The sequence below is a fragment of the Sapajus apella genome, unplaced genomic scaffold, assembly GCF_009761245.1.
Source record: "Sapajus apella isolate SASKATOON/1434 unplaced genomic scaffold, GSC_monkey_1.0 scaffold113, whole genome shotgun sequence".
NCBI lineage: Eukaryota > Metazoa > Chordata > Mammalia > Primates > Cebidae > Sapajus > Sapajus apella.
Genome location: NW_022437053.1, coordinates 2,566,694 through 2,588,885, shown reverse-complemented (window position 1 = coordinate 2,588,885; position 22,192 = coordinate 2,566,694). Strand labels below are relative to the sequence as shown.

Below are 22,192 nucleotides of genomic sequence, written 5' to 3'. Positions count from 1 at the left end.
AGACGGGCATTATACAGAGATGAAGAGTCACTCTTCCAACAAAATGTCATAATTCTTAAAGCCTAAGCAGAAATCAACAGAACCACAAGAAAAAAGATGAATTCAGCAATTCAGCTTTATAGTTGGAAACATTAACACCCTACATCAGATACCGAGAGGCAGGACAGAAAAGCTGAACTCAAAAGCAACAACAAGCAACTGGGCATAACTGATATCGACAATTTACTTCTCTCAACTACTGCAGATGACACATTCTTCTTAAGCTCACATGGGATATTCAGCAAAACGTACCACATTCAGGGACACACATACCCTATCAATTTTAAGAAATGGAAATACAATGTCAGCTCTCACACAACAGTGGATTTAACAGAAATCAAAGGATAACTGGAAGAATAACTGAATATCCCAAAATGCATAGAAATTAAACAAGACAGCCCCAGAGAAATTTTTAAAGATTTTTTCAACTAAATAAAAATAAAAACAGAATTTATCAAAATTTGTGGAATGAAAGGAAAACAGCATATAGGGAAACGTATAGCAGTGGATGCATACATAGGACATGATGAAAGGTCAAAAATCTGTCAACTGTGATTCCACCCTTGGAATCTAGAAAAAGAAGAATATATTAAACCAAAGTCAGGAAAAGAAAAGCTATAACCTTGTTAGAAGAGTAAAACAAAGTAAAAGTTAGAGCAACTGGATTTTTCAAACATATTATCTTAATAGTTCTTAGAACACAGAAGCATCCAAAATTAACAGGGCAAACGAAGCACCCCAAACACCCCCTTTAAGGGCATGCACCAATGACACCCTCACAAATGGGAACCCTCCTACCTTCAGAAATGATGAGTCTCGGGCTACTGATGCCAAATAGTTTCATTTGCTCTGATGTCATACTATACATTTTAGAATTGCTAAATAATAGATTTTTAATGTTGGTCTGCTGGTGAGTTGATTCATGTGTTAATTAGCTTGATTTGAATATTCCACAATGAATACAAGAATCAAAACATCACATTGTAATCCATAAATATACCCAGTGTCCATTAAAAATAAATGGGTTCGTACATTCTTTATGAATTATTCACAAATAGAAAATTTAGGAAAAATGCTATGTACATAATATAAAAGGGCACATGTGAGAGAGAGAAAAAGCATAAAGATTTACGTTAGTCTGGAAAACACGGGAAAATCCTGAGGTTTGTAGAATAAACATGGATGACGACCCTGGCAGGCACCGTCTCGGGAACCTGCGCGCGTTCGCAGAGAAGCGACCGTGAAATCCAAACGCTGACCCTGCAAACAGCCACCGTCACTCCCGGGCCGCCCCCGCCCTCCGCCCGCGGCCCTCACGCCCCTCACGCCCCTGCGCGCCTGGCTCCCGCCCCTCAGCATGGCTTGCGCAGCAGCCTTGGGTCCCCTCACTGCGCAGCTGCGCAGCTGCGACCCCCGCGCCCGCACTTCCGGCCAGGCCGCTCCCAGCCTCCCAGATGTGGGAGCCAGGTGGAGAGGAGCCGGCAGCTCTGAGTTTTTTGGTCCATGGATCCCACCTATATCTGCAAAAGGAGTGAGGGATCAAAAACCTATACTGGCGGGGAAGTGAGGGTCGAGCCTTGCTGAAAAGAAGGCCAACAGGGCATCCAAGCCCCATGAACTCTCCAGTCAGGCAGCCAGCGGTCCTCTCTGCCCTTCTCCACCCTTTCTCCCAGACCCACGCCCCACCGGTGGAGCCCAGGAGCCTCCCCAGTGGACAGGGCCCACTCACTCCTTACCGTCCTCCCCACAGGCTGAGCTCAGGGAACCAGACCCAGACATTCAAATCCCTACCCACAGAATGCGGTCTTCAGGAAGCGACCCTCTCTGCCTCCCCTGCCCAGTCCCTCCATGGTCTGCCCTTCCTGCTCCATCTCCTCACCTGTTACTCACCCCAACAGTCCTTTCAATCCACTGCCCTCTTCTCATGCTCAACACACTCTCCTCTCCCTTTCTCTCCCGTCTGCTGGACCCACTGTCCCTCACTCTCCAGCACCTTCTCCATTGCTCCTCCTCCTGGAAGCTTCCATATCAGTCTCATCCCAGGCCTGAAAACTGTCCTCTCAGTTCCCAAGGGGAGCTCTTCCACATTATAGTCTAATTTTTGTCAAGTTTTCTGAAACCCCGTTGGGCGTAAGCATCATAGAACATGGCAACTTCATGTTGTTCTTTGAGCTCCACACATGTAGCAGACAAAAAGCAACTGTGAAGATTTTCTGGTAATCTAAAAAGGCACAAGCATAAATCACTTTTAAAAGATGATCTGACAAAAGAAAATAAATGTAAGTTGCAACTTTTCTACAGACCATAATCTGAAAATATTTGCTGTGTGAAGTTGTATGTGAAAATTTTTAGGGTAGCCTTCCTTTTTTAACTGAAAAGGCAATTTTGGTATTTACTCATTAAAGAATAAAAGAAGAATACATACTTATATTACAAGCCATTAGTACAAGGAAATGCCACACAGATGTTTACAAAAACTATGTAGAAGGAATCAGAGATTCAAGCCAATGTCTATAAATTTCGGAAAGGAAAAACAGCATGCTGAAGTTTATTCATGCATATTAAAGAAATAACTGGTCTTTGTGTCCTGGAAGGGAGTCTTGATGTTCCATCTATTCAAATTAATGCTTTGTGAACCTTGCAAATTAGAACAAACTAAGCATATACAGAACCCTTTTTAAGTATTAGTCTCCAGCAAATTTTGTCTTGTGGTTCCCAGCAAACTTTCTGCTCCTCTTCTTTTCAACTAGAAATATCTCAGAGGAGATTTCTGGAAAACACTTTATAGAGAATGGGTAACATTTCCACTTGATTTAATAAAGAGTGATTCACTAAAATATATAAATAATTGAAGGATACTTTGAAAAATGATTATGAATGATCAAATAAAGGCACTAATACAATAATTCAAATTTAATTCTACATGTTTATGTGATGATAACAATGTTCATTTATAACACAAATGTCAAAGGCCTTTCCACATTAAAACAAACATGGAACAAATATTACAAGACAAGGCATGATGTGGTCATTTGTTTCCAGACAGCAAACAGAATAATTCTCTGATACACTTGATCTTTTTTTCTAGCAACATTCTGCATCACAATGTATTTATTATTTTTATTATACTTTAAGTTCTGGGGTACATGTGCAGAATGTGCTGGTTTGTTACATACGTAAGTATACATGTGCCATGGTGGTTTGCTGCACACATCAACCCATTATCTACATTAGGTATTTCTCCTAATGCTAAACCTCCCCTATCCCCCTATCTCCTGACAGATCCTGGTATGTGATGTTCCCCTCCTGGTGTCCATGTGTTTTCATTGTTCAACTCCCACTTATGAGTGAGAACATGTGGTATCTGGTTTTCTGTTCCTGTGCTAGTCTGCTAAGAATCATGGTTTCCAGATTCATACATGTCCCTGCAAAGGACATAAACCCATCCTTTTAATGGCTGCACAGTATTCCACGGTATATATGTGCCATATTTTCTTTATCCAGTCTATCACTGATGGGCATTTGGGTTGGTTCCAAGTCTTTGCTATTGTGAACAGTGCTGCAATAAACATACATGTGCATGTGTCTTTATAGTAGAATGATTTATAACTCTTTGGGTATATACCCAGTAATGGGATTGCTGGGTCAAATGGTATTTCTCGTTCTAGATCCTTGAGACACACTCTATTTTTCTAAGACATAACTGAATTCCCCAACCAACACCAGAAGTAGGGCAAGGAAATGCTGGTGTTTCCCATGCAGACACCACAGAGATGGGCTCAGCTCTCCTGCATCTGCTTATGCACTGTCTTTAATGGGTGTAGTCTGAAGGAGGTAAACATTGTGTAGTAGCAGCCTGTGTTTGTGCAGGAGGCACTCACCAATACCTGTACCGGGTTCTTCCCTTCTCCCTGTTGCTGCTGGAGTAGAAAGTTCCCCAGGCTGCAGAACGCAAGAAAGAAAATGAGAAGGCATGAGATTGAAGCAAATTCACTGAGAATGTACTAAATTAAAACAATGGAGAGTGGTGTGGAGCAATTGCCTGCTTCACCAGGACCTTGCAGAAAAACAGCAATGTTCTAAAGATCTAAGCACTTTCTTTATTGAGGGTACAACTTGGAATATTGGTGCAGGTGCAAGGCATTGAGGCTTTTACTCCTGTCTTCATTCCAAAACAGCACAGAAGTTAATGGAATGGGTGCTAGAGGAGAAATTCTTGTGTTAAAGGAACACTTAATAACAAGACAGTGTGGTATTTGTATAGAGATAGTGAGATGAACAAATGAAAAGAGAGCTGAAAACATATATATAAATATATATATATATATACACACACACACGCACACGCACACACACACACATATGCAAACAATTCATAAGAAAATATTTTTGGAGGATTTTCAAGAAATATTTCAGGATATTGAAATATTTTCCATCAGAGGAAAAGATATCTACCTATAAATACACATTACACACAAAAACAGTTCTACATAGATCATAAACCTAAGTATAAAATATTCAATGCAAAATTTAAAACCTTAGGGAAATAATGTCATGACCATGAGGTAGGGTAAGAATTCCTAAACTACACCAAGAAAGTATTTGTCCTATAAGATAAAGGTACTGTAGCAGAGTTGATGTGTGTGAAGACTCTGGAGACAGACTGAATCAAGATGAAGCTTATTCTATTCCTTTCCTGTTGGGCTTTAGCTCAGATTCAGAACTAAACCATGGAAGAGGTAATAGTGCCCACTGCTTGAGTTGTGAGGATTGAACGAACTAATAATATATAAAGTATTTAGACTAATAGTAGGTCTTTAACAAACACTGTCAGTATTTACTAATACTGACAGCTTTCTCTAAGTAATGCAAGCAGTATTATTTGAAGCAACTGAAAAATGCCTCATTATTTTATGTCACTATGAAAGCAAATCCATTGAAAAATGATAACTTATCACTTATTTTTATTTCATATTAAAATAATTGAAAACATTGAATTAAAAACATACTGACAATTATTACAAATGTACAAATCTTGATATTTGTTTTATATTAGTCCTATGATTAATGTAGATACTTGTTTTATATTACACATATAATTATATGAGATGGGAAATACAAGCAAAACACATTAACATAAGTATCTTAAAATTTTTCTCAGTCAGACCAAACTCTTCTGAATCACTTCTCAATACATTTTAACCAGGATTTTTCTTACATTGTCAACATCTCTGCTAATCAGAAGCTTTGTTGATGTGCATTTCTTAGGAGTATCCTGTACTACTCGTGTCCGATTATTTTTCCAACCTGCTCATGGCCCCTTTGCAAGTTTTCAGGCTGACAATATCACTAGAATGTGACTATGGAAGGTTTTTACACCAAGTTATTTTACACCACGTGCGTGCCAATAAGGGCAATCACAATTTGACTGCTGTCTGGCCAATAGTGTTTTCGGAGTATCAAGTTCTTTATGCATTCTATTTTAAAGATGTGAAAATGTGGGCTCACACCTGTAATCCCAGCACTTTGGGAGGTCAAGGTGGGCAGATCACTTGAAGTCAGGAGTTAGAGACCAGCCTGGCCAATATGGTGAAATACCATCTCTACCAAAAATATAGAAATAGGCTGTATGTGATGGCACATGCCTGTTAAAAAAGAAAACACAGCTGAAAAATAGACATATATATACATGATCAAATATTTTATAAGTCAGTGAAAGGGAATAGATGATTTTTTATAAAAACGTCTTAGAAAATAGAATATCCTTTTAGGGAAATTAAAACCTGACATTTGGCCTCACATTACACATGAAGTTAATTCCAGGTGGATCATAGGCCAAAATATAAAAATATTTAATGCAGTCTATAGAAAACAATTTAGGAAAATATCTTCATGACCATACAGCAGGGTAAGAGTCCTGCAACTAACCTTAGAAAGTATTTACCATATATGAGAATACACATTGGAACATAGCACATATGAGCTAGGCCTCTGGACATAGACTGAGTCAAGCTCAGATTCCTCTACATCTTTACTTCAGAGTGTTTGGATCAGATTCAGTGTTGGACTATGGGAATGGTAATAGCGCCTACTTCTTGAATGTTGGCCGGATTGTATGAACTAATAACATTTTTAGCACATAGTGTAAGTTAACTAGTATGACAGCTTTTTCTAATTGTGAGATGTATCACTGAAAGATATCACTCAAAGATAAGATTGTCAGTGGGTGAAAAAGCAAGGCACAACTGTATGTTGTCATAAGAAATCCACTTTAAATATTATCATACATGTGATTTTAAAGTAAATGAATGCAATAAAATATATCCTGCTAACACTAATTACAAAAATAGCTGGAATAACAATATTAATATCAGACACAGTAGATTTTGAATCAAGGAAGATTATCGGGGATAACAAGCTGTTGCCCAGTCCATGGTGGGAGTGGTTTAGAGGGGAAGGCCATGCCCACTGTGTTAACTGAGCTTATAGTGAGGCATGCAGGGATGTTTCTACAGGTTCTTTCCATCAGGGACTATAGAAGGTAGACTAGAAAGTCCCTTTTGGGGGAATTCTTTGCTCCAGAAATCAAGAAAGAAAAGGAGGAGGCATGGCATCAAGTGAAATTCCCTAAGAATAAAGTAAAAAAATGCAGGAAGTGATATTGAGGGTATTGCCCAATATCTGAAAAAGAGGCTGACCCAAGTAATTTAGGAAATAAAGAGCGATTCTAGCCTAAAGAGCAAGTGATTTGCATGAGCATCTTACTCAGTTGGTATAGATATTATCCGCTACCAATTCTGAAACCACTATGCAAGTATTTTGGGACTCAATGATTACACAAAGAAGACAAACTGTCTCACCATGAAAGTAGGAATGAGAGCACATGCTACCCAAATCTTTACTTCTAATACCATTCACCGAAACAAGCAACTAAGATTCCATGAAAAATGCTTAATACGTGGATTGGGCAAAAAAAACAACACAATTAGCCTGGAACACCTTAAAATTCTAGCAAGTAAAATAATGTTAAAGAACAATAAAACCAACCAACCAAACAAAATCAAACAGCATGATGTAATTTCAAATTTTACAGAAGCCAAGGGAAAGACCTTCCAATGACCAACACTGAAACCATGAGCAACAAAATATATAAATTAGTATAGCATACAGTAAATTATATAATTTTATATAATATCCTATATGATTCAAATGATTAAATAAATATGTAATGCATTATGGAGAACAGAAAATTTGCCCATGGAAAATAAACATGACTACAAGTACTGCCATAAAAAGTTGAAGCATAATTTCCCACTTGTTAAGTATGTTTTGTATTTAGTGACTTAAAAAAAAAGGGCAACATGGTAAAGAGAAAACAGATTATTATTATTATTATTATTATTATTATTTCTGAGAAGGAATCTTGCTCTGTCACCCAGGCTGGAGTGCAGTGGCATGATCTGGGCTCACTGCAACCTCTGCCTTCCAAGTTCAAACAATTCTCTGCCTCAGCCTCCCAAGTAGCTGGGATTACAGGTGCCTGCCACCACGCCCAGCCAATGTTTGTGTTTTTAGTAGAGATGGGATTTCACTATCTTGGCCAGGCTGGTCTTGAACTCCTGACCTTGTGATCTACCCACCTTGGCCTTCCAAAGTGCTTGGGTTACATGTGTGAGCCACCGTGCCTGATCAAGAAATAGATTAATTTTATATTGGGAAAAAGGCCTACACTACCTCATACAGGTGATCAAACTAATGTCACTAATTTCAAAGCATATCAATAGTACTTCCCCTTGGTGTGGAACTTACCATCTGTGGTCTTCCTTACCTAAACCTACATCAGTCTTATCATGAGAAAACATAAATAATGAATCCCAAATGTGGATAAAGATCACGAAAAACAAAAAGTCCTGAGAAACTGGCATAGTCAAAAGGAGCACAAAGCGGCATGATATCTAAATGTGATATAGTATCCTGGATATGATTCTGGAATAGAAAACAGATACTAAATTAAATGTTAAATCAGTGAACAATTAATGTACAGTTGTTAGTGAATGAAACTGCATAATATTGGAGTGATAATTGTGAAAAATATCCCACACTAATGTAAGAAGTGAACAATAAGGAAAATCGTGTGTTGAATATGTGTGTATGTGTATATATAAACTCTCTATACTGACTTCCAAGTGTTCTGTAAACTTAAAATTATTCTAGAATAGAAAAATTATTTTCTGTTTTTTCTTAATCTACTCACAAAATGACAGAATGTGATCCACACTGTTGATACACCAATATGCCATGTATATATCTCCCCAGTTCCATTCTCTCTTTTACCCTGGTGAATGTTACTATGATGTTGAATTCCCTTTTTTTATCATGACTACATTCTTATCATTTTCTAAATGTGTATTTCTAAATAACATATTGTTTAGGTTTTTCTCTTCAAAGTTAGTTAAATATGCATATATATTAATGAATAATCTTAGTCAAATTATGAAAAATATAACAAATCCATATTGTGATACATTCTGCAAAATACCCAACAAGTTCTTTTCACAAGGGCCGAGGTCAGCAAAATAAGTAAAGACTGAGAAAATGATGCAGATTGGACAGGATCTGATATGACAGTCAGGTCCTAAGATGCGTCCCAATGATCCACATCTCTAGATATGCAAAACTCTATTCTAATACCCTCCCCCTGAGGACTAAACATGCCATGCCACATGTATAAACAAACAAAAAAAGGGGCAAAGTGTATAGAATAATGGTTTGTAAGACAGATTTTATCAAACAATGAAGGACAATGATACCTGAGACACAGAGACAGCAACATGAACCCCACTTTTGCCTGAAGACAGTGCTTTGGAAGAATTTCCAGGCTGTGGTGTGGCATTGACTTTGGAAGACGTTCTGAGTTGAGAAGATGGAACTGAGAGATGAGAACAGGTTGGCTAAATTTTTTGAAGCCTTCTCCACATCCAGTGGTAAGAATGGGAGACAATATCCATGCCAGTATCTGTACAGGCAGAACTGCCATTGCCAACATTACTCACTAAAATACGGATCACAAAAGTACAGGAGCAATTCAGAAACAAAGGCAAAGCAGAAAGAAAAGTCATTTGAATGAATATTTAATATTGCATGAGACTGAGGCCTTTAAATCTTGCACTAAAACCAAGGCTAAGAAATAAGCATTAGAGGTGAAGCAAATAATGTGTATAAGGTGAATAAACAACCCATGTTGACACAAAACTACCTTTCCTATATTATTTTCATACATGTGGCTGATAAACTCACTATATTATAAAATAATGAAAGTAGAGCTTTCGATTTAAAAGAGCAGAACACAATTATCTTTAAATTAAGAATTTTTTTTTTTTTTTTTTGAGACGGAGTTTCACTCTCGTTGCCCAGGCTGGAGTGCAATGGCGCGATCTCGGCTCACCGCAACCTCTGCCTCCCGGGTTCAGGCAATTCTCCTGCCTCAGCCTCCTGAGTAGCTGGGATTACAGGCATGCGCCACCACGCCCAGCTGATTTTTTTTGTATTTTTAGTAGAGACGGGGTTTCACCTTGTTGACCAGGATGGTCTCGATCTCTTGACCTCGTGATCCACCTGCCTCGGCCTCCCAAAGTGCTGGGATTACAGGCGTGAGCTAAAGTAAGAATTAAACAAAAATATTTTACCGCTATTTGTTTCCCTATAAAACTTCCAGTTTCCTTTAAATTTGGAAAAGTTTGTCTTTGTTCTTCACTATACAAATTCCACTGTTTAGTTTGCATGGAGTATAGAGTTGGTCTTTATATGCAGTGAAATAAAGTTAAATGGTGTCAGGCCACAATATAATAGATGAGGGGTTGTTATTGTTGTTACCAAAATCTGTCATTGAAATTCTTCGTGTACGGCATTGAAGCCCAGAGACCCTGAATGCAGCCCTAACTGGCAAATTAAATGCCCATCTACTGATTTAGAGTACTTGTAAAATACCAGTGTTCACACGCTATTGGTTGCTCACATCTCATAAATCTTTAACAAATGTCCCTTATGTTCCCCCCAAAATTTTAGATTATATTAATTGTTACCTTACTTGTACAGCAGACGTATGTTATTGAGTCTCTGCAACTTGTTCTGTATGAATGCTTCATTCACAAGAGGATGTGCTGTTCTCAACATGGTCATGTTGGCATTAAGGCACTCCTCACTGCAAGCTCTGAATAAATTCTAGTCTGTTTGTTTGAGTCCTGCTAAATGATATCTGGAAATGAGGCTTTCTGAGATATTTGAGGCATGAACACCTACCTTTGAAAAACTGGTTATTGATGTTAAACTGGTGACTGAAAAATGTGAAATATGATGAGGAAGATGAAAGAGAATGAGAGTCCCTGGGAACTTGAAGGAATCTTCCTGAAGCAGGAAGATTGTACCTGTGTTCAAGTTGGTATACAGATATGGAAAGATGCAGCTGGGCATGGTGCTCATGCCTGTAATCCCGCACTATGGGAGACCAAGGGGGGTGGATCACAAGGTCAGGAATTCAAGACCAACTTGGCCAAGATGGTGAAACCCTGTCTCTATTAAAAATATAAAAATTAGCTGGGCATGGTGGTGGGCTTCTATAATCCCAGCTACTTGTGAGGCTGAGGCAGAGAACTTCTTGAACCTGGGAGGCAGAGGTTGCAGTGAGCCAAGATCGCGCCACTGCACTCCAGCCTGGGCAATAGAGTGAGGCTGAACCTAAAAAAAAGGAAAGATGCTTTTCTTCGCTATTCTCTCTTTACATGCCCTTTCATCTTCTGAACCAAAGGTATTCTGTTCCTGTTTTGGAATTTTTTTGTATCAAAGTGATACTTTTGGCTGGGTGCGGTGACTCATGCCTGTAATCCCAGCAATTTGGGAGACTGTGACGGGCAGATTATGAGGTCAGGAGATCAAGACCATTCTGGTCAACATGGTGAAACCCCGTTTCTACTAAAAATACAAAAAAAAATTGGCTGGGCATGGTGGTGTGCACCTGTAGTCCCGGCTACTTGGGAAGCTGAGACAGGAGAATCACTTGAACCCAGGAGGTGACGGTTGTGGTGAGCCGAGATTGCACCATTGTACTCCAGCCTGGAGAACAAGAGCGAAACTCTATCTCAAAGAAAAAAAATGTGATACTTTTTTAAAGAAGATTTTTCCATGAAATAGTTTTAAGTATACAAAAAGATACACAGATAGTACAAAGAGTTCTGTATATCCTTGAGTTACCAGCAGTGTAACATCTTATATAACCATGAATCTAGTAAAATATGGAAAAGATCTATGCTTCAATAAATAGTTTTATACCAATTATTTTTATAAATATAAATATAAAAAGTGTATGCTTCAATAGTTTTCTACCAGTTATTTATAAAAATTATTTTTTATATATTTATAAAATTATTTTAAATAAATAGTTGGTACAAAACTATTTATTGAAGCATACACTTCTTCCATATGTGACTAGACTTTGCAGTAATGTCCTTTTTCTGTAGAGGATATACTGCATTTACTGTCAGGTATATTATTTATTGCTATGTAATAAATTATTGCACATTAAGTGGCTCTAAACCACACACACATTACTCACAGTTTCTCTGAATCATGAATCCAGATAGAGATGATGGCCAAGGATGAGATCTCAAGTGAAGGTTCAGCTGGGGAAGGATCCTCTTCCAACCTCATGTGATTGTTGTCAGGGGTCAATGCCCTGTGTTAGTTGAGATGACTTCATTGGTGAATTATTCCCAACCTTTAAATAATTAATAACAATCTATCACAAATTCTTCATACAACTTAAACAACTACAAAATAAGTGGAGGTGAGATCACCTCATAATGTACACTCAAACAGTTTATATTAATACTACAACTAAAGCAAGTCATTTCAAGGAAAAAAAATAAGACCAATATGTTTTGTAAATGTAAAAGCAAACATCCTCAAGAAAATGCTAGCAAAACAAATCAGCAAATGTAAAATGAATTATACACCATCACCAAAGGTATTTGTCTCAGGAATGCAAATTTGGTTCAACATATAAAATAATTAGTGTCATGCCCTATATTAATAAAATCAAAAATGAAAGCCACATGATCATCTAAAAGATGCAGAAAAAGCACTTGACAAGTCAAAAATCTATTCATGATAACAATACAGAGCAAATATGCCAATAAGGAACCTTTCTTTAAAGGACATCCATGTCATCATGTTATATACTCACATGTCATAATTTATCTAAAAGGCTCAATACTTTCTCCAAGACTATAAACAAGACAAGGATGTTCACTCTTCACACCTGCTTTCAACATTATAGTGGAGGATGTAGATAGGTTAATTAGCCTAGAAAAGTAAACACAAGTTTAATATTACTAAGTGTCAATATTTTCGAAATTGGCATACAGATATATTACAATCCCTATAAAAATGTGAGGTAACATTTTTTTTCTAACTGGGCAAGCTGATTTTAAAATTCAGGTGTAATACAATACAAAATAATGCAAAGCAGCCAAAAGAAATTTCAAATGAAAAGCAGAGTTCACAATATAGACTCATATATCCTAATTTCAATAGTTATTACAAAGCAATCAAAATAAAGATTTGTGGTACTAGTATAAACACATACATACAGATTGATATGGTTTGGCTCTGTGTCCCCACCCAAATCTCATCTCAAATTGTAATACCTTTGTGTCAGGGGAGGGACTTGATGGGAGGTAACTGAATCATGGGAATGAACTTCCCCCTTGCTGTTCTCATGACAGTGAGTTCTCACAAGATCTGATGGTTTAAAGTGTGTGGCAGTTCCTTGCTGGCTTTTTCTCTTCTGCCACCATGTAAGATGTGCTTTGCTTCCCCTTCATCCTCTGCCATGATTTTAAGTTTCCTGAGGCCTCCCCAACTATGTGGAACTGTGAGTCAAATAAAACTTTTTTTAAATTACCCAGTGTCAGGTAGTTATTTATACCAGAGTGAAAACAAATTAATACACAAATCAAAGGAATACAATGGAATTGAACGTCCAAAAATTAACCTTTACCTTTATAATCAAATAATTTTACAAGATTGCCAAGTCAATTCAATATGGAAAATATTTTCACACCAAATGTTGTTAGGACAATTGAATATCCACAAGCAAGCTGAACTTCTCTCTCATAACATACACATAATTGGCTCAAAATGATTATGTACCCAAATACGAGAGCTAAAGAGACCAAATCTAGAATATAGAAATACAGAAATACGTGCTTGTGTTCTCAGGTGAAACAATATAATATAGAAATATAGAATATAGAAATACAGAATATGTATAAATATAGAAATACATATTTGTGTTCTTAGGTTAAACAATAATTTCTCTTATTTCTACGATATGACAGCTGAAGTAGAAGAAAATATTCACAATCATATAGTATAAAAGGGTATATTATCCACAAAACACACACAAAAAATTTACAACTCAAAGATAAAAAGGCAAATATCACAATCAACTTGGTAAATTATTTGAATAGACATTTCCGCAGAGATGCTACAGTCATGTCCACTAAGCACAGGATGCGAGGCCTAAAGTCTTTTGTCATAAGGGAATGTAAATCTAAACAACTATGAGATACATTTCACAAATCTAAAGGGTGGACATACTGCAGGAAAAAAAAGCAAATTAAAAAAGGTGAAATACTGTGTATGATTACAGTTATGTGACACCCCAGAAAGTGAAAAAATATAGAGACAAATATTTGGTATTTACTGGGGGCTCAGAAGAGGCAGTTCAAACTGGTGAGGTACTGTAGATTTCCTCTGGGAAGTGAAATCATACTGGTATCATACTGTAATGATAAATACATAATTATATCTTACAAATGTTAAATAACTTTATAATATAAATGAGGAAATTAAAAACTTTATACAGTAGGTAGGAGATAGCATGGGACAATGGCCATAATAAAACTGTACACTTCAGTGAAATAACCTCACAGAAGGGAGTAAGGAAATAGCAACTGACCCAAGTGACTTAGCAAATAAGTGGCTATTCTGAATCTAAAGAGTGAAGATTCATCCATAAGTACTTTAGTTGGTAGAGTTCTTTCTCAGGGTAGTGTACATTTCCAATTCTGAAACCACTATACATGTCTTTTGGATTAAGTGATTAAGTAACAGAACCATCTTTATTACTGTAAAAGTGGTAGGCTACATACAAGTAAGTGGTAACAGGTGCACTGATGCATATAGTACTGGATTAGATCCAATGCTGGAGCTGCAGCATTATTAGGAATGCATGTTTAATTTAATAAAGATATGTACGGATACATGATAAAATATTTATACATATATGTGTATCTATGTGTATATAGACGCAAACACATACACACATATTTGAATATGTGTATCCCCATACATGGGGAGCAGGAGTGTGGACTTTGTCAGCAGACAAGTTCAGGACTCAATAGAGATGCCCCAGGAGCACTGAATACACCCAGGTCCAATATCTCCATTTCTAATTAAATTTTCCAATAAAAATAACTAGGACTCTGAAAAAAATGGCTAATACTAGGCTTGCAAGGAAATTAACACAATTAGGCTGAGCACCTAGTAGTTCAGAAGACAATAAAATGTAAACAACTAACCAACCACATAACAATATCAAAACTTAATTATGGTGGTGTTTCAAAATGACAGAGGATCCAAAGAAAAGACCTTCCAATAGCCAACAGTGGAAAAATTTGAACAATCAAATAAATGAAGTAGTAGATGTAAAGAGTAAAATAAATATTCGTTTGTGCAATGACATAAAAATGACTGCACAAAATAACTATAATTGGAGAAGAATAGACACATGTTCAGTGTGAGAGTTCCAAAAACTTTGGTAGACACTCTACTCATAATGTGGAGCATGTTTTGTTTTTTTTTCCCCCCAAGATAGAAGATTGGAGGCTTTGTGAGTGTGCCCCACATGCTTGGAAACAGCAAAATAGTATGTAAAGATTTACACTGTGAATTTTTACCCAACACAGGAACTCAACAGGAAAATTGAAAGGAGAGACGGGCAGCAATTTGACCCAAGTATCAGATGGGGAACTGAGTCTTCAGAATGTGAAAGGGGGAGACTATCTTCACTCTACCCAACACTGGAGCTGACTTAGACAGGAGGGGAGTGGTACCTGGAGGTGCTATGTGTGCATTCCCAGACCCCAGTAGGGAAAGAAGGAAGATATTCTAAATCCTAATTCAGAGGTGACCTTGCAGAAATCAGCCAGGCAATCTAGGCAGTGGTCACATGTTGGGAGAAGCTCCCAACTGAGAAATGCAATTTAATATTGAGTGGAGTATGAATCCTCCAGTTCCAGAACCAAGGGACAAGCAGGAAGCATTTTCTTGCCAGGACCATAGGAGCTGGTTACTCCTGCTCCACATGCCAAATCAAGAGGGGTGTGGCCTGAGAGCCACTATTTCATTTTCAGTCTCCACTTAAAAGTATTGCAACCTGGGGTGGGTTTGTGTTCTGAACATGGATTCTCTGGGACCTAGCTGACTGTTGTGGCTTTTTATCAGCAGAAATCTGCATGGATGAAACCTGCTGTGTGAAGGGCATGGGGAGCTGGGCCAGTCTACCAGCCATCTATTGCCTGGCCCTCTCCCCCCATGGGGACTCTTTTGAAGCACAGGAGGTCCTGCTTCTCACTGGAACTATCCCAGTGGCCAGAGAACTGTCCACCAACCCCTATTGAAACTGCTGCTTGTGCCCACACATGGGGAGCAGAAGTATGGACTTTCCTGACCTAGCTTTGCCCCTCTACCTGCCCTGGTAGCAGAGCAGGAACAGGGACTTTTAGGTGATAGGTCTCTGCCCATTACCTGATTGCTTGCCCTGGGTAACAACGGCTCAGCATAAATCCCAGTACCGTGATTGCAGCTGGCTCTTTCCTGCAAGTGCCATCTCCTAGCCGGAGATCAACCAACACAATTACAGCCACTACAAAATCTGTTGGCACAGTAGCACAGTGCTTGAGAAGGAGAAAACTTTTGCATGACCTCAGCTAATACCATTGCTCACACACACCCGGCTACAAGGGGGACTTGTACCTGCTCATGTACCCAGTACATTACTACGACAGCTGACAGTTAAGAAATACACTCCAGTAATATTTATAACCAACAAAATCTTACAGTGTCTATGCCAGTCCTCTGCCAACCCCATCAGAGCTGGTGCTTGCACCTGCCACTAGAGACAAAAGGAAAGGTCAACCTACTCCAGCTCTACCCAACATTAGCTACTCTGGAGCTAAGAGTGAAGCCTAAGCCACTGTACGTCCCATGGACTAGTCCATGCTGTAAGGCATTAGAGAGCTTCTCCAGATGGCCAACTAGAGATGTCAGTCATCAATTCTCCTCAGAACTAAAACCAACATTACAAGTGAATAATCGTAGATCAAATGTACTAGAGCCTATCACAAAGTTCCCCGGAGGAATCCATGACACAAAAAAAGAAAGAAACAAAAAGCTGGCAGAGATCACACCCTGAGAGAATGAGTAATCTGTGGAAAGGGTAAGTGCTTTCAGCCTCTCTAGTCCTGGCAGCAGACTTTTGGTATCTGAACTCAAGGAGAGCTTCTTTGCCCTTGTGGGCCCAAATACTGGAGTGGGCTGCAGTTTGAGGGCTTTTCCAGAGTATTACACTGAGCTACCAGCTCATATAGGGTCCCTTCCTTTCTCCCCTGGAACTTAGCTGTAGTAGTGGACACCATACCTGGTACGCACTCACTGTGGGACTTTGTTCTGCTCAGGGACCTCCAACCCTTGTGTCTTTAACATCACTGGATCCCTTGCAGACATTCCTTGATATGGTGAAATCACATCAAATATCTCCTCAGCCTACAGTGAAACAAAACTAGAAATTAATTCCAAGAAGAACTCCCAAAAGTATATGAATACATGGAAATTAGGCAACCTGATGGAAATTTTCTTTTTTCAATTAATTATTACAGTGACACAAAACATCTGGGATACAACAAAAGCAGTACTGAGAGGGAAGTTTGTAGTGCTAAATGTCTATACCAGAAAGTCATATAGATCATAAATTGACATCCTAACACCACAAGTCAAAGAACTATAAAACAAGAACAAACCAAATCCAAAACTATCACAAGAAAAGTAATAACAAAGATCAGAGCAGAAAAAATAAAATTGAAGGCCCCAAAATAATACCAAAGATCAATGAAATGAAAAGTTGGTTATTTGAAAAGATAAACAACTTTGACAGACTACTAGTTAGAGTAACTGAGAAAAGAAAGATGATTCAAATAAGCTCAATGAGAAATGAAAATGGAGACATTGCAACTGATACCACAGAAATACAAAACATCATCTGAGACTAGTATTGATACCTCTATGAATACAAAGTAGAATATTTAGAAGAAATAAATTCCTAAAAACATACAACCACCCTGCCACGGTTAAATCAGGAAGAAATTATATCCTGAAAAAAACACCAATCCATAGTGATATTAAATCAATAATAAGTAATTGTCCAACAAAAAAGCCCAGGACCAGACAGACACCGACAAATGCTAACAGATGTTTAAGGAAGAACTGATATCAATTCTACTGAAAGTATTCTAAAAGATGAAGAGGGAGTGAATCATCTTTAAATCTTTTTTTTTTTTTTTTTGAGACACAGTCTTGCTCTGTTGCCAGGCTGGAGTGCAGTGGCACAATCTCGGTTCACTGCAACCTCCGCCTCCAGGGTTCAAGTGATTCTCCTCCCTCAGCCTCCCATGCCCACCACCATGCCCAGCTATTTTTCTGTGTTTTCAGTAGAAACGGGGTTTCACTATGTTGGCCAGGGTGATCTTGATCTCTTAACCCCATGATTTACGTGCCTTGGCCTCCCAAAGTCCTGGGATTACAGGCATGAGCCACTGCACCCAGCCCCAAATCATTCTTTATAGTGATTATCACCCTGATACCAAAGTCAGAAAAGAACAAAACAAAAAAAGAAAATTACAGGCCAATGCCTCTGATGACCACAGATGCTAAAATCCTCAACAAAATACCAGCAAACCAAATCCGACAGCACATCTACAAGATAATTCACCACAATCAAGTGGGTTTCATCCAGGGGTGCAAGGATGGCTCAGCATTTGTGTCAATAAATGCAATTAACCATATAAACAGAGCACTGATGCATTAGGTTTTCTCCTTGCCTCAGCTACTTGAAAGTCTTGGGCCCCCATCTTCGAGACATATGATTTACCTGACCCTATCACCGTCTACTATTAGCTCACCCTACCTTCCTGCCCACTGCTCTGTACTCAATAAAAGTCAGAGTGCCCAGGCACTTGGTCCCACTGCAGGTTGCCACACTTTGGCTGGCAGTGGACCCCTGCGCCCAAACCCTCTTTTCTCTATCTCTGTTTGTGTCTTCTATTTCTGCAGTTTCTCATCTCTGTACCAGCAGAGAGGGACTCACAGAACCCTATAGGGCTGGGCCCTATAGCTGCCAAGATAATTTAGTATGGAAAATATTTTCCTTTTTTTGAGATGGAGCCTTGTTCTGTCACCAGGCTGGAGTGCAGTGCCACAATCTACACTCACTGCAACCTGCATCTGCCAGGTTCAGGAGATTCTCCTGCCTCAGCCTCTGAAATAGCTGGGATTACAGGCACCTGCTACCACGCCTAGCTATATTTTTGTATCTTTAGTAGAGATGGGGTTTCACTATGTTGGCCAGGCTGGTCTTGAACTCCTGACCTCATGAGCCACCGGCCATGGCCTCCCAAAGTGCTAAGATTACAGTCATGAGCCATCACGCCCAGCCGGGAAAATATTTTCTATAAAATTACCGGAACAAGTGGATACTGGCGTGAAAGTTGACTCCTCCCTTACACAATATATTTAACTGACTCAAAATAGATCATAGACTCGTATGTATAAGCTGGAACTACAAATCCCATAGAACATAGAAATAAATCTTTGTGAAACAATGGATTACAAGCTATGACACCAAAATACAAGTCACTAAAGAAAAAAAGTAGATAAATTGAACTTCATTAGATTTTAAAACTTTTGTGATTCTAAGTTTGGGTCATAAGGATTACCCAAACATAGGAGAAACATCTGCAAATCATAGAGCTGACTGGAGTCTATTGTTGAGAATATACAAAACATTCTTACAAAACAAAGAAAAGATGATAACTAAATGTGAGTAAATTGTATGAACAGACATTTCTCCAAAGAAGCTATACAAATGTCCAAAAAGCGCATGAAAATATAATCAACCTTTAGTACTTATTAAAATTTGAATCTATATTATCAAGAGATACATTTCACAAATCTCTCTTTTTTTTTTTTTGACACGTAGTTTTGCTCTTGTTGCCCAGGCTGGAGTGCAATGGCCCAATCTCAGCTCACGGCGACCTATGCCTCCCGGGTTCAAGCAGCTCTCCTGCCTCAGCCTTCTAAGTAGCTGGGATTACAGACATGCGCCACCACACACAGCTAATTTTGTATTTATTTTTTTTTTTTTTGAGACAGAGTTTCGCTCTTGTTACCCAGGCTGGAGTGCAATGGCGCCATCTCGGCTCACCGCAACCTCCGCCTCCTGGGTTCAGGCAATTCTCCTGCCTCAGCCTCCTGAGTAGCTGGGATTACAGGCACGCGCCACCATGCCCAGCTAATTTTTTGTATTTTTAGTAGAGACGGGGTTTCACCATGTTGACCAGGATGGTCTCGATCTCTTAACCTCGTGATCCACCCGCCTCGGCCTCCCAAAGTGCTGGGATTACAGGCGTGAGCCACCGCGCCCGGCCGCTAATTTTGTATTTTTAGTAGAAACCATGGTTTCTCAATGTTGGGCAGGCTGGGCTTGAACTACTGAACTTGGGTGATCTGCCCGCCCTCAGCCTCCCAAAATGCTGAGATTACAGCCGTGAGCCACTGTGCCTGGCCCACAAATCTTAAAAGCATATTCTTAAGTGAAAGAAGCCAGTTTGAAAAAAGTACATACTGTGTAATTAATTACACTTACATGACATTGTGGACAAGGTATAATTATAATGGTAGGGAAAAGGTAAGTGGCTAAAAGGGGCTTGAGTTGGGCGTCATGGCTCATGCCTGTAATCCGAGCACTTTGGGAGGCCGAGGCAGGCGGATCACCTGAGGTCAGGAGGTCAAGACCAGCCTGGTCAACATGGTGAAACCTCGTCCCTACTAAAAATACAAAAATCATCCAAGCATGGTGGTGGGCACATCTAATCCCAGCTACTCAGGAGGCTGAGGCAGGAGAATTGCTTGAACCTGGGAGGCAGGGGTTGCTGTGAGCCAAGATCACGCCATTGCACTCCAGCCTGGGCAACAAGAGTAAAACTCTATCTCAAAAAAAGGGGGCTTGAGAGAGGAAGGCTGAATAGGTGAAATAGAAACATTTTGTATGTGTGCAGTGAAATAATTTTCGGTGATACTGCAATGGTATGTTGCTTTTGCTATTTTACAAACCCTGTAGAATTTTACATCACAAAGTGTAAACCTACATATATGTGAATTTTGAATGTCATTTAATAGTTTGGGAGATCCCCTGGAGGAATGAAGTCAAAATAATATAACTGTATAACAAATAAATGAAATAATCTCAGGAAGTGGGGAGAAAGGGAACCAACTTAAGAAATTTAGAAAAACAGAAGTTCTTAGGCTAAATGTCAAAGCATTTGTACATAAATACTCTATTTTAGTTGGAAATATTCTTTCCCATGGGGGTATGAATTCTACAACCACTCTCCATGTATTTTGGACTCACCGATTACATAAAGGTGCCCAGCCATCTCACTGTTAACATGGGAGGTTACGTACAAGTAGTGGGAATGGGGAGATTGATTCATGGGGTACTGATTAAATCACGGGTGCTAGAAATATTAGGAAGAATTCAGGCTTAACTTTACATAGATACATATGGGGAAACGTAGAAATACACATATGTATGTGAGTATGAGTAACATACACACATACTTTGTTAGATGGCAGAGCACAAAATTAATAGATCCCTAGTAGAAACGAGAACACCACTGCTCAGAGCTTTATTTCTAATGCCACTCAGCAAAAGAAGAACCAGGGCTTTTTGGAGAAATGGTTAATGATAGAGTTGGGCAGTAAATCAACACTATTAAGTTTAAACGCCTTATAGTGCCAGAAAGTAAGAAAAAGTTAAACAACACAACCAAACAACCAACTACACAAACAAAATCAAACAGCAATAATGTGGGTACTTCAAAGTGGTAAAGCAGCTGACTGAAAGACCTTCTAATGAACAACACTAGAGCAATTTGAGCAATATAATAAACTAGTTTAATTATAGTGGAAATAAATATTTACTATTTGCATAATATTCCATATGTTCCAATGAAATAAATATAAAATAAATGCTGGAGAATAGGTAAATTGCCTATAGCAACGAAATACAAATTATATTTGTAGATGTCCTACCCCAAAGGAGGTAGAGCATAATTCTCCATTTGGGACGTATGTGCTGTGCATAGTAACATTTTCTTCAAAATATATGGCATGGAAAAAGGGGAGAAAAGAGTGGAGTGGAGAAAGTGACGTAAACTCCCTAATCTAGGTGATTAAATTGGTATCAATAGTGATACAGCATTCTCATATAATGCCACGAGTATTGCACTAATCCCTGTGGTCTTCCTCTCCAAACCCCACAATTCCTGTCTGACTATAAGAAAAAATAATCATAGAAATCATAAATAGAGGATGTCAATGTCATCAAAAACAAGGAAATTAAGAGAAACTCACACAGACAAAGGAAGCCTAAGGAGACACGATATCAAAATGTGATATGCCGGCCAAGTCCAGTGGCTTGTGACTGCAATCCCAACACTTTGGGAGGCTGAGGCAGGCAGACCATGAGGTCAGGAGATCAAGACCATCCTGGCCAACACAGTGAAACCCCGTCTCAACTAAAATAGAAAAAATTAGCCAGGTGTGCTAGCGGGTGCCTGTAGCTACTCAGGAGGCTGAGGTAGGAGAATCACTTGAACTCGGTGGGAAAGGTTGCCGTGAGCTGAGATCACACTCCAGCCTGGTGACAGGCAGAGACTCCAACTCAAAAAAAAAAAAAAAAAAAAAAAAAAAAAAAAAA

The 22,192-nt window shown here is 38.8% G+C and overlaps 1 long non-coding RNA gene across 1 annotated transcript in view; it reads right to left on the bottom strand.

Annotated features, from left to right (window-relative positions):
• Positions 1–22,192, bottom strand: part of LOC116537736 — a 196,714-nt gene that overhangs the window by 159,804 nt on the left and 14,718 nt on the right. The window contains exons 3-4 of the long non-coding RNA XR_004263296.1: positions 12,278–12,396; positions 11,648–11,809 (exon numbers count right to left, since the gene is read on the bottom strand). This is a non-coding gene — a long non-coding RNA (uncharacterized LOC116537736). The remainder of the gene's footprint in view (positions 1–11,647; positions 11,810–12,277; positions 12,397–22,192) is intronic.